The following is a 14,380-nucleotide window of genomic DNA, read 5'->3' as shown; positions in this document are numbered from 1 at the left end:
CCCCCCCCCCCCCCCCCCCCCCCCCCATATTGACAGTTAGTGCTCCTCTGAGGATACTTGATGTTTCACAATCAGCTGGTTTAAAATGCTTGATTTCCAGCTGCTGTTGTTGAACACATCACTTAGAGACTGCATGAAATACTGGTGTCTTCTCCAGAGAGTGCTTTCAGTGATGCCATTCTTCTGTAGGCTATTGTTTTGCCTCACCACCATGTCCTGTTCAGGGATACTTGGAGGCAGAGTTTGACATAGCATTTGGAAAGGGGGGGAAAGAAATAAAAGGAAGAAAAGCAAAGTCAGCACAGCAACCAGATCCAGCTAGCTGCTCCAAGGACTTCAAGGTACAGTTACCTGCAGATAGCAAAAACTTATTTATTGAAGGCTGATGAGACTTTTTAAAAAAATTAATGTCTTGATTACCATTTCCTGAAGTGGAATTTGCAAAATGCTTCCTCTTCAACTCTCCCAGCCAAAGATGTATGTGAACACAATTCAGTCAATGGCTGTGGATGCTCATATCTCTGTAGGAATATGGAGTGTGTGGGTGCTTTCTACCTGTGCTGTAAAAATGTTACCTAGCTCTACCTGTGATAATGTTAGTTGACCCAGGGGCTCTGCACAGAAACAAAAATGTTGTCTAATGCAGAAAGATGGCTGCTCTAAGCTATTGGCATACCTCAAAGCCTTAAAGTAAATCTAAGAGACAGTATGGCCCTGAGTTAAAACTCCAGGATTTGGTTCCTAGTAATTGTTGAACACAATAGAAATATTGTCTTAGGGATGGTCTGTGCTATTCAGAAAAATGAAAAGCAGAATCTGGGCTTTGTTGTAAGTACAATGTGAATCTTCCTGTGATAGACTTCCTCTGGTAATAGAGATGAACATGCTAAACCTTTTATAGAGATGTCTGCTAACCTATAAAAACTTAAGCTGCTATGTCTGGTTCAGCCCTTGCCTTGCATTTCTATTTCTCTGCCTCTCAAAGCACACATGAGTAGGAGCTCATGTTTTGCTGAACACAGATGCCAGTTAAACACCAGAGTGGAGAAAATAGGCTTATTTTACTGTTAATATAGTTATACTGTTAATATATAAAGGATATAAACAAATAATAAAGAAAATAAGTAATAAGTAAAATACAAAATAATGCACTTGAAGAAAGAAAACAATGCAAGGTAATGCATCTAATCATTACTATACAATGGAGAGAATAGTGATTAAGAAAGATACATCACCACTTGCATACTTTACCATCATCCAGATCCACAGTCACTGGGGAGCCCCAGTTGCAGTGAGCCTTTGGAGAGCCTTTCCCTGCATGTGGGAAATCCCATGCAATGCATCCATCCATAGCTGTGGCATGCAAAGTTGCAGCAAGAGGGTCCAGCCTTACATACTAAAAATCAGCAAGTCAGAATGACTTGTATACTTCTTTGTGCAGAAACATCTGGTGGTTCACACCACAACCAACTGAGACCAGGGCTTGGCCAGAGCCCAGGGTGTGGTTGGTAGAGTTTCCTGAAATATCTCATCTAGACATTCTATCAGCATAATATTTTAATAGTTACACAAGATTTGCAAAACTCCTTAACATATCTGGTCTGGCATTAATTCTTGAAATATCAGCAAAAAGTCCTTAAAGTGTTAGCAGTTTGTTATAACCTAATTCACTAGTCATTGACTATAAAGATACAGAGGGTTCATCTTACAGGTCAGGTCTGACTTGGGCCTGTTGTCTAAACACTTCAGCACTTGAAAATATGAGCTACGTGGCAAATCAAAGAAAAGACTTGTTCTTGTTTCCTGTGCTTTGTTTGTTGTTTTTGTTTACCTTTCATTTCCCTGGGAAAATGGGCCCCTATATTTATAAAGGAGTAAGAATAAGTGGCTGAGAAAGCTCTCCTGCCTTCCTCCATCCCTTCTCACTGAGAGCAGGCTGGAATCTGTGCTGTGGTCTGGACCCAGTCCACGATAATAAAGCAAAGCACTGGGTGTCAAGCCAAGAGAATCTGTGAGAGGAGCAACATGGTGGAGTGAGAAAAACACACTCTCATGGCGGGGCTTTGCATCCATTTTTGATGTACCTTATTGTGAACACCTCTGAGCATTGTTACAGTCCCTCTATTTATGAGAATGGGGTGAAGGTTGGGGTGGAGCTGCTGGCAGAGACAATGGCTCAAACCCTGCAGTTCCAGGACTGTGTGCTCCCACTCTCAGCACTGATAAGATGCTCTTTGATGCCCCAACTGGCATGGATGCTTGGTTGTAGTTCCTTTGTCTCCTGGCACCCAACACCACATCTTGCCCCCTCTACCTTGCCCACACTTAAAGAGGAAGGACCACTCACTTGTGGATGCAGGAAGCACACATGGATCCTCATCTGGGCATCAGATTCCTATGTGATTTCAGCTGGAAGAAGTCTGGGCACTGCATTTCTGCCTGCAATTTGACGGAAATAGAAAGCTATTGTAAGCTTGCTGAGGCTTTATGTCAGGCTGTGAAAACACAGGGGCTTCAGGATTGTCAAAGGATTCTCACCATCATAAATATACAACACTTCATTATTGGGTTTGTTTTTTGTTTTTTTGTTGTTTTTTTTCCCCCTGAAATTAAGCCACAAGAGAAAGCCAGATCTTGTGGGTGAAACTTCATTGATGCTGCATTCTCCCAGTTATCTTATAGCCCATTCATCTTTCATACCCTTAAGTCATTTGTGTGGCTGTCACATTTCTGCAGCTCTTTTCTCTTGGACTGTGTCTTCATTTTGGCTAATAGCTTATGCTATTGTCTTCCTTGACTGTATCCAAAAAATTAGGAACTGAATTAAATATTTTTGAGCTCTCTCTCTAGAACATCATCCAATTACATGAGCTTTATAAAGAGTAATGGGTAACGCAACACTGGGACCTTCCCCATGGAAGTGCAGTAATTTAATTCCTTGGGTCTATCCTGGATCTCTTGTCAATTTCTTCTATAACATGAGAGATGTATTTTGCTTGCAGTGAGCAGTTACAAATTGATCAAAGTTCTCCCTCCTGAATGCTACACCCTTTGTCTCTCCCAGAGGCAGACAGTGTGTCCTTATATGATTCAGTCGTACAACAGCTAAGGAGCAGATCACTCACCTTGTACCGTCTCCAACAGGACTTTGGTGATTCAGACATTAGGAGGATCCTCACAACATGGAGACCTGGTGGGCATCTTACAACTTAAGCTTACCTTACAGTCAGGTAAGTTTGTGAAGTCTATTATCCCTATACCCTTATGTAGTAACAGCATTTCCTACTGCAGCACCCAGCACACAATTTCTCAGTTAATCTTTCTTTCTCAGAGCTGTAGGAAGGGGAAGCTGCCCCTTGTTTGTTGTGCAGCAGACCTACCCTGTTACCTTGGGTCATATTAACAAACTTTAGTTCTTGTTCTAATCAGTGTGTTTTTCACAATAGTTTTCTTTTAATATCATGTAATGTATTTCTTTAGTCATCCCAATCTAATGATAAGCATTGAGACAGAGGACTTCCTCTGATCTGAGTTTTCTAGTAAAAACTGTAATGTTGTTGACACCACTGTGGGACGATAATTGGATGTGGAAAGAATATACAGCCTGTGTGGGGTTACATGCTATGCAGTCATCTCAGACCAAGAAAGAAGGGTGGAAGTGTCTTTGCTGGCTCTGTACAGATGCTGGCTCAAAAGAATGAAGGAATCTAAATGTTTCTCATGGCTTCTCTAATAGGAGTCAAAATCAGAGTCCTGTAAGCCCCTCTAGTTAAATGCTATACCACCATTGTACTGTGGTACTGTAGCATTTCTTTACTCTTGTTTCTTTCAGGAGGGCAGAAGAGACTGGGTGAGCCAAAGGACCACCATACTGGTGCTGAGAATTGGCATGCCAGGTTTTCCTTTTGTTCATTTTTTCCAATAGCTCTTTTATTTTAGTGTTGTACCTCTATTGCTCTCAGTATAGCAGAGAAACAGGCCTAGACTTGCTGTTGTTTATGGCTGTTTGGCAGGTGCTATGAAGTCTTCCTTGGTGAGTTAAGTATCTAAACTGAGTAAAGTAGCTGAACCAGAAAAATTAGTGCTTCACTCTTTGCCTGTTGGTATAGGAGTGTGAGAGAAGCTGTGATGTTTAACAAGTGTTACCTGGCTAGGCAAATTCATGGACTGTGGGCAATTATGCTGGACTTGTTGCTGTCCCTCTTTCAGCCACATGTGGTGCTCAGGAGTAGCCCTTGGTGCTCTATGCAAAAGGGCTGAATCCCTTCTGGGGCAGTCCTTGACTGTTCTCATGCTTTGCTGTCTGCCCAGAAACTCTCAGTTTTAGCTAAGAAAATAAATAATCAAATTAAACTTAAAATACAATTATCTGGTGGTTCAAATGCACCCCTTTAAGTTGTCATGACAGTTCTTGAATTTGCATTACTAATACCAGGTACAGAATCAGCTGGGACCTGCTCACATGTATGGAGGAGCTTATGCTTAAGTGTTAGCTGGCAGCAATTGTGTTCTGGTCTGGTTTTAGCATCTAAAACTGGCATCTAAATCAATCAAAAACTAATTTAACTGAATAAATTCACAGGCTGCAGAAGTACATCTACAAGGTGAGTTATGCCAGTGGACCAAGTTTTAAATTTTTCAGTGGGGCATGCAGTAGGAACATGCAAGTTCTTCCATAACGTAACATGAGTATGTTCCTACATACTCTTCCCAAAATCTGCTTTTGGGTCTTATTAGATATGCCATAAGACCTAAAGCCAGAGGACTGTATTTTCACATACCACAGCTTCTAATGTTCTTATGTGTTCAATTCTACTCAAAGATTCACCAGTGTGATACAACTCTCAAAAATGCCGAATACACAGCAAAGAATTGGGGTGGCCTCAGACATGTGAATACCATTACCAAAATGATGCCAGCCAGGTTGCTTGATTTTTGTAATAATTTTTTTTTAAGCTCTGTAAAGTGCACATTCATAAAAAAATTAAAAAAAAAAAAAAAAAAAAAAAAAAGTAGTGTTGTCAATAACCCAATTTTCTAACAGAGTCAAAGCTCTGTATTCTGGTAGGCATATCAGCTATGGGTTTACGTGCCAAACTTCACTGTGTTAAATTTTGGCAAGCTGAGGTATCTACTTGCTCCTAATACACAAACACCACACTGTATTTTTTGTACTGCTGAGGCTTGTAAATACTAATGATGTTTGCAGAGATGTGAGATAAGTTATTTCTGGTGAAAGAATTGCTCATTTTACTGACCACTCCAAACTGATGAGGTCTGTGTTGTTCTGTTTTGTTTTTCAGAAGGGCCTGCCTTGGAAAAGATGAGTAAAAGACTACTGTAATAAGAGGACTTAAGATAAAATCTTAGTATTTTAAATCATCCGGAGCATTTTGTTTTACAGAAGGAAATTAAGTGTAGCAACACATTAATTCTTCCATTCAATGGAACAAAACAATAACAAATACTAGAGTATTTAAAGATATTAGAGTTACAGCTTATCAAGAGTAAAATTTTTAATTTACAAAGTATTAAAATTTTTATATAGTTGTACATCTTCTATTAACTTTAAATGAATAAAATATGAAATTTATTTCAGTCTCATAAATAACTCTGGAGATGAAATAATCCAACTAGGACCCAAGGCAATTACATTTAATCAGGTTAGACTATATGTGACACAGATGGCTCTTATTAAAGCAAAACTTTCATATCATTAGTTCTATCAAAGAATGGATAAAAGAAAACAACTGACTTTTGATCTTGCTTTGCAGCATTCAACTGGGTGGTAATTCAGATGTTTGTTTATTTTGATACATTTAATGTCAACCCATGCTGTGCTGGTATTCTAGGAATCAATCTGCAGATTGACCCATCATTATTAATTTTTACAAATGCTTTCTGGCAAGGCTGTTTAACTGAGCAAGCAGTGGAAATCTAGGACAGGCTGGGTAATAGGCACTGACAGTGTTGGAGCACCTTCCTGAGGCCACATGCCCTTGGTCCTCTTACACTTTCTGAGTAAGTTGCAGGAATGAGTGTTGTACTCTACTTTTAATATCCATTGAAAGTGTTGGTCAGCTGTTTGGTGTGAGGTAAAAAATGGTCTTACTTTGGAATGCTGAGATGAAAGCTCTCTTTGCTTGAAAGTTAAATTATACAGTCAACAAAATACTCCTATTCTGTCTTCATTTTGAAACAGGACTCAGTTTAAGAGATGACTAGTTACAAGAAATTTACCTGGAAGTGAGCTGCTTTCCTCAGTTCTCATGGCTAAGACCTTGTTTCTGACCTGTTCACATCCCTTTTCCTACCTGCTGGCTGGCATCAAATCAGTGGTCAGAGGCAGTAAAACGAAGGAAGGGAGCATGATCTCTATCTTGATCTCTAGATATATCAGTACTATGGCATTTAACTTATACGAATAGATCTATTGACTTTAATTTGATATTCAGAGTTTATTACAGAAGTTTGGCTTCAGAGGAGACTAGTTTAGAGCACTTTTTCACACTTGAATCTAAGAAAAAGTGTCTCTGCAGACATTTCAGAGTCCCTACAGTGTCTGTCTAACATTAGAGGGTGCAAATACCTTTCTTTGTATTTATACCTGTAAGTGTTTGCAACATGAAGACTTAGGCCTTCAGCCTTGTAAGGTAAGTGGACCCCACAATGGTCCTCAAAATTTCCAATGTCAGTATAAAGTAAAGACTTGGTGATCACTAAATTAAAGAAAAACTTATGTAAAACAGTTTTCTTTGCTTTCATTTATGGAATGGAATGGAATGGAATGGAATGGAATGGAATGGAATGGAATGGAATGGAATGGAATAATCGTTCAGTTGGCAGGGACCTACAACAATCATCTAGTCCAACTGCCTGATCACTCCATGGCTGACATTAAAGCCCATTATGAAGACCATTGTCCAAATTACCCTTTTTAAGGCACTGACAGGCATTGACCACCTCTCTAGGAAGCCTGTTCCAGCAAGGACCAGCAAGGACCTCCACAGACTCCCAAGACCTTTGGTAGATGATTGAGAGGGGTCCTGCCATAACATCCATAAATACATACACTATGTATTGCCTGGGTTGAAGTTTATCACCTGTGAGGGAGGGATCAGGACCATCATTTTGTTGTACTGGGTAATGTTGACTCATGATATAATTATATCCTGGTCATGAGGTTAAACTGGTATTTGTATGTGGCACTGTTGTCATTCCCATAACTAGAGAGCCTTCTCTCAGAATTTGCTAATAATCGCACCCAGTCTATGGGGAAGACAGGGGGGATACTTTATCCTTCAGACTAATTAAAACAGGTTGTGCAAGTTTTGAATATCCTTGGGATATTCAAACCAGCATGCTCTTATTGCTGTGTATCCTGAAAGTGTCTCACATGTTGTTTAGGGTTACACAAAAATTTAATCATGCCACCCAGAGATCTGTCCCAAGGCTGTATAGACATGGGTGGCATGTCATGTGGGACAATATAGGAAGGTATCTAGATAAATTCTCACCATCAATGGTTTGGAATTTCACTCCTGAACAACTACAGGACCCTGATAAAGTGATAGAATATTTGAAAGGAAAATGCTGTGGCTATCCTGAAGAGGAACCTACCACACTGTGCTGGACCCTAGCCACTATCTACCGGATACTGCTCAATAATAGGCAGTACCCTCAGGGGGAAGGGAGGGAAAACAACACTGCAGCTACCCCAGCGACAACAATAGGCACAACAGGTGATTACTCAAACCCTGGTGACAGGCAAAGCAGCTGAACCAGAATGTTCATTCTAGTACTATCTAGATTAGATAGTAACTGCAAGTTTGAATTGGAGTTGAGGCAAATTTAATGTTTTTTCCTTGAAAAAATTAAAGAAGACTTGTGCCTCAAAAAAACAATACATACCACACCGCGTGGTACCTACGATACAAAACAATACACAATGCAACACAAGCCAAATGCAGGACATTATCTACCCCTTCATCTACATTATCTACATCATGCACAGACCCTACACTTCCCAGTTATTTACCATCACTTTTATCTCTGTCCTTGATATATATTTGTACACACACACACACACACATCTATACACACACACACACACACACACACACAAAGATACCGTTGCCTTAGTCTATGGGCCTTCCCTCTAATGTGTCCATTGAGTTCATTTAGTCCATGACTTTGGGGCTCTATCTGTTTTAGTGGTTTTTCAGGGCAGAAAAGATGGTGTGTGATACTGGGTTGGTTCATGCTACATCCAGAGCTCATGGATGGTGTATTTTGTGTAGCCTATACCCACAGTCTGCAGATTAGAGATGTTGATTCTGAGAAAGTTGCTGGGCACCACTTGCTGAAGCCAGCTCAAGTTCCATCACTGCTGCACTTCACTTGGTTTCATCGAAGTCCATCCTTCATAGATTTGGATCATTTTAATTGTAATACCATTTATATAGCAGACAGCAACTCTAGTAGTGATGACATAGAGTGGCATGGCTATTTTATTTTTTTTTTTGCAATTAATATTATACAATTTAATTCACTGGCTCTTCTCATCCAAAATCAAATCCCCTTGAGGTACACTTTGAACTTCCCTGTCCACCTGCATTACCCACCAAGTGCACACAGGTTCTTGAGCCAGAACAATCCTGTGAATGGGTTTGCCTTTGCCTGAGGCAGGACTAAGACAGACTGTCTTCCTTAACATATTCTTCATGTGCCCTATGGGGACTTTATGCCCTTTTACAGTACATGGAAGTTTTGATTGGACAAGACCAACAGATGCTGCAGCAGAAAGATGCATCCCCTGTTCCCCCGAACCCCTGCCAGCCCTGCTGTGGCTGCTCTGCCAGCACACCAGTCCCAGCAGGCAGGTGGAGTGTGCGTGGGGCTGTTCCTGGAGGTGGAGGGCAACAGCAAGGGAGCCTGGGGTGTGCGCCCGGGTGACCAGAGCACTCTGCTGGGTGGCTGAGCAGCACGAGGAGGTGCGTGGACTGAGGAGAGTCTGAGAGGGAGATGGGTTGATGGAGTTGTGCTCTGCCATCTCTGGTATGCACAAGCCAGCTCAGTGTGGCCTCTACTAGCATGGAAGGTCCAGTGTCCATTTTTGTGCCAAGAGGAAGGTACGAGGGAGGGATGGCAGCAGGTTACTCCTCAGAGCTGTAAGAAGAACCCTTCCTCACCCTCTCAGATACCTTTACACAGTTGGGAGGAGGCCCTGTGTATAGTAGATAAAGTGTATAGTGAGATAGAAGGGGAGAAATCTATGTAAGCACTCTCATCAACACCAGATTGACTGAGCCCTCACCTCAAGAGCTGCAGTAAGACCAGTGACAATAACAAACAACGGTGAGTTATGGTCATCAGTGACTCCCAGAGAGGCACCCATCTGCAGACTGTGGCTTCATTTCAGGGAAATCTGCAGTTCCCTGGGGCCTGAAACAGGGTTGTCACCAGATGACTGGTACAGCCTTTGGACTATTACCCACTCCTGCTCTTTCATGTGGGTACTGGTGAGGTCACAACAGGAAGTCCAAGGCCAATCCAAAGTGATTTCAGGGTCCTGGGAAGACAAGTTCAGGAGCACAGGCAGCATCTACCCCAATCCTCCTCAGTAACAGGGAGAGGCTTTGGAAGAAACAGGTGATCCCAAGTCACCAACACCTGGATCTAGGACTGGTGCCTCCACCAAAACTTGGGGTTTTAAACAATGGAGGAACCTTTGAGGCAGAAGTTACACTGAGAGCCGATTGGATCAACCTGTCCTTATGGTCATCTTTGGACATCGGCTAACAGGACGGCTTGGGAGGGCTTTAAGTTAGAATCAGTGGGGGAAGGGGATACCCACAGGAGAGCTGAAGGTAAGCCTGAGGTGGCAATGCTAGTGGGAACATTTATGCTGCTCCTGGGAACATGGACAGCTCAGGAGCACATCTGAAATGCTTGTGTACCAAGGCAGGCAGTATGAGAAACAACCAGGATGAACTGGAATTGTTGGTCAGTTCCCAGAGCTATAGTATCAGTGGCAAGACTTCGTGGCATGAGTCTCACAGCTGGAGTTCTGGGATGGAGGTCTGTTGGCTGTTTGGGAGAAACAGGCAGGGCAGGCAAGATGGAGGTGTAGCAATGTATGTAAGGGAGAGATTTGACTGTGCAGCCTTTACAGTTAGTGATGATGTGGCTGAGAGACATTGGGGGAGGCTTAGAGGAATGGGAAACAAAGCAGATGTCATAGTGGGGGTCTACAACCAAACACCCACCCAGTGTTGTGTTACATTTTGTGTTGTACTTATTACATGTTTGGTGTGGTAAGTATGGTGTTTTGTATGTTGCGGTTTATGTTGAACAGTTTGTATTTTGTATGGTATATATGGTATGATACGGTTTGTATTGCATTTTAGGCATTGGATTTTAGGTATTGCATTTTATTTCATTTCATGTGTTGTATGGTACAGTTTTGTATTTACTGTGTTGTACATATTTATTTTGTATGGTTTGGTATTTTTGTCTTCTGGTGTATGTCTTGTCTATATTTTATTTTGAGTTGTATGCTGTGTATTTTGTGTATGTATGTAATATATGTAGTTTACGGTGTATGTATGGTATTTATGGTATGGTCTAAATTATTCTTTATTTTCTATTGCATTTTTAATTGTGTTGTATTTTATTTCTTCTTGTATTTGGTCTTGTATGTAATTTTTTATTTTATCTTCTATTTCTGTATTGTATATTATGTCTTGTCTTTAATGTAAAGTATACTTTGGTATTTATTGTATTGTAGGGTACATATTGCATTTTGTGTTATTACATGTGTGTTATGTACTGTGTTGTATTTTGTATTGCACTGTCTGTATTGTATGATATTTATTGTATTGTCTATATTGTATGATATTTTGTATTGTATGGTATGACATTTATTGTATTGCATGGTATATTATTGTATGACATTGTATTGTGTATTGCATTTTGTATCATGTTTTGTATTGTATGTATGTTATATATTGGATGGTGCTGTATGCCATGGTGTTTATTGTATTGGATGGTGTTGTATGGTATTGCATTGTGTTTTGTATGGTATTTATTTTATTGTATGTGTTGTGTTGCACTGTATTGTATGGTGTGGCATTGTTATTGGTATTGTATGGTATCGGTATTAATTTGAACCTCTGTCTCTTAGGGGACCAAAACACCCTGTTTCTTTTCTTCCTGTACAACAGTAGTCCAGAAGTGTAATCATAAAATTAGACACAGGCTGGTACATAGCAATCTATTTTGTTCACCATTAACACTTAACAAAGATAACCTAGATATCATGTAGCTGTTTCAGACTGTTTTAATGGCCCACTATCTATGTTCATCCTTTATAGTGTCTTCTGAATGACATTGGTTACATTAATAGAATGGCCTGATTTTTTTTTTCCCCTGTAAGTTTTGTGCTATGCCCACTTTATTCTGTCTAGTATTATTTAATTTGTATTTGTACTATCTGGACGAGACCGTTTGTTGAAGCTGGTGAAACAAAAAGAGCAAAGTTCTCTTTTGCACTAATGCTATTTATCTAGACTTTCTCATAACTTGGATTCTGTAATCAAGCCTCATGAAGAGACCATGTTCAGGAGCATTTTAAACCAAATTTTTAAAAGCCTTTCCCATTTCTTTGCACAAGAATAATAATGAAGTCCTTGAAAAACCAAGACTTCTGCCACATAAATCTTGCTATGGAATTATAGACACCAAGGAATGAAGTGAAAATGAGTGAGCTTGATTTAAGATGGCTGTGACTTTCATAGGCTGTATGCATTTTACACCCTGTATACGGTATATTGAACTGATATACAGATTTTTGAGAAATTGGTGGTGTTTAATTTTTGTAGTTTGAGTGTGCACATTTACCATCAAGTCAGCTCTTTGTCAATATTATATTTTTGAACAGCTGTCTTCCAGAACAGCTTTCAGCTTCTAGGGTTTTAACATTTAAAATAATATATACCTAATGTTTTAGTCAGACCTTCTTTTGGAAGCTGGCTTCTGAAAGTGTGTAGTCAAAGCATTTTTCCACAGCTTCCTTGAAACTATGCTTGTTGCTTGGAAGAACAACATTTAACTTGGATTGTGCTAGGCTTTAATTGGTCAAAAAGATGTCATAGAAAGTTTTGTTTGCAATTTTATTGCTATCTGTTACTACAATTTAAAACACAAAATGTAGTGCACTCTTCTGTTCAGTGATGAATGTCTTTGTTGAAGCAGTACGTGAAAACACCACGTGCTGATACAGTGCAAAAAGTCTTTTTAAGATTTTTTCGATATGGAGACTGGTGCAAATCAGCCAAATTTGTAATGACTGTCAAAACTCCAACAGGAGAAAAGGAGATTTTTTTTAAACTAGTGGACCAATCAACAGAATTTTGTAGTTTAATGTGTCATTTTAACACACCTTGACTCAAACTCAGCGACCACAACTCTTCATGAACAGAAGGCAGACCTCTATAAATTCTTACTGACTGAAATGTATGGAGCTAGCTGCTTTCTTATGGTAATATGAAATTTGTCAGCTGTGAACCATGTACACTGATGCAGTCCTACTTACTTACTCCCTTTTATTAGTAGTTTAACTAACTATGTAAGCTTGACTTAGGACTTAAGTAAGTACAGAACTTGGCTGAGGAGAAATGCATTTTCCAGAAAAATATTACTGCTGTTCTTTTACAGCGGTGTGGCTGAGCCTGGATGCCACCAGTTTACGTCACATAAAGTTGGTCAGAAACTGCTTATTTTCAATGGCATGTAGAATTGTTAAAAACAAAACCCCAGTAAGTTGCAGAAGGAAACTTGAAATACAAACCTGTGGGAGATTTGGTAGAGGAGGGCACATGAACTGAGCATTTGGAAAACATTTCACCTAGGCTCAGGATTAGGTTATATATGGGAAAGCACATATTTAGTTGCCAGTTTGACAGAGGAAATGTGGTTTATGACTGATGAGGAGCAGTCCTTAAAGGAACTAATTAAATCTAATGCCACAGAATGACTAGGGCTAGAAATACTCTGCTGTTAAGGAATACAGCTGTCCTAGATGGGGAGTTTGTTCAAAGTAGAGAAGTGCTAAAGGTTTAAGAGGTGCTGACAAACATGCTACAAAGAATCCCAGAGGCTCATCAAGTGACTGAGCTTTCCTTAGATTTTTCTCTAAGAAATGTCTCATACTTACCTGAAAATATACGATGATGTGAGTAAATATTACAGAATGTCTCAAAATGCAGGTTAACTTTAGTGAAAGAAAGGGGAGGGAATGGGGAAGGAAGAGTGAGGCCTAGAAGTAAATTAGGCATAAGTTTTTCTGTTGATAACAGGAACAAAAATCTGTTTAGCTTCTCTAGTCCTCCAGTTCCCAATTTCTGAGTGATGAGGAATTTTTATGGTACCCCTCAAGGTGAATTAGAGATATGTATGTGCTTAAATAGAAAAAACAAAACAAAACAAAACCAAAGAACAATACATCGTACAGAGTCCAACCGCAATATATAGTTCTATGTGGAGTCTGCAAAGGTGCCTCAGCAGCACCCACCCTGAGAGCGGCTGCATGTGTTACCTCAGCCTGGCCCTGGGTCCATCCCCCAGCCCAGCTCTGCTGCCCAGCAGTGGACCCTGAGCTTGGGCTCCTGAACACTCCCATTCCAGGATGGCTACAAGACAGTGTTGAAGCTGTTTCCTAATGTCATCACCCAGGGAAACTTCAGTCCCTTTTGAGAAGTGTTTCTGTCTATGGTACCCCTGCTTATAGCCAGTTTAACCCCTCTTGCCCTACATGACAGGTCATTCCTTGGTCACAAATTACCACTGCTGAGCAGTTACAATATGAATTTATGCTTCACTGAGCAACATGTAAACACAGAACCCAATAATTCCTGTGCATTTGTGGGAGAGGGGTGGCAATAACAGCCTGAGATATGGTATGGGCTGGGTATGGCAGGTTTTGGGTAGCAGTACCTAAGGAAACAGTGACAGAATCTGGGTTGGTGGATTGATGTTGCAAAGACCCTGCTTTAGACTCGCTGTTTTGCTGATGTGGTCTTCCTATAACTAAGGAGTGATTAAAGTATCTCCAACTCACTTTTCACTGGGCATATTAAAAAATGACTTAAAACGTTCCACAGACCTGGAAATTAGAAGTTAAGTGTCTGTTCCATTGTATTTTCAATCTAATGACTTCACACAGAAAGATTGCAACATAGTGAATTGGTTACTAAAGTGAGACTGCATTTAGCACTGCTAAATTACAAGAAAAGGCAATGATTTTCTTTGAACTTTGTCAGTCGCAATACTAACTGGGTGTTTGCTTTAGTAGGATCAGTTACAATGGTAACTCATTGGG

This window comes from Athene cunicularia (genome assembly GCF_003259725.1).
Source record: "Athene cunicularia isolate RWA chromosome Z unlocalized genomic scaffold, athCun1 chrZ_part2, whole genome shotgun sequence".
Lineage (NCBI taxonomy): Eukaryota > Metazoa > Chordata > Aves > Strigiformes > Strigidae > Athene > Athene cunicularia.
This window is presented reverse-complemented; position numbering follows the sequence as displayed.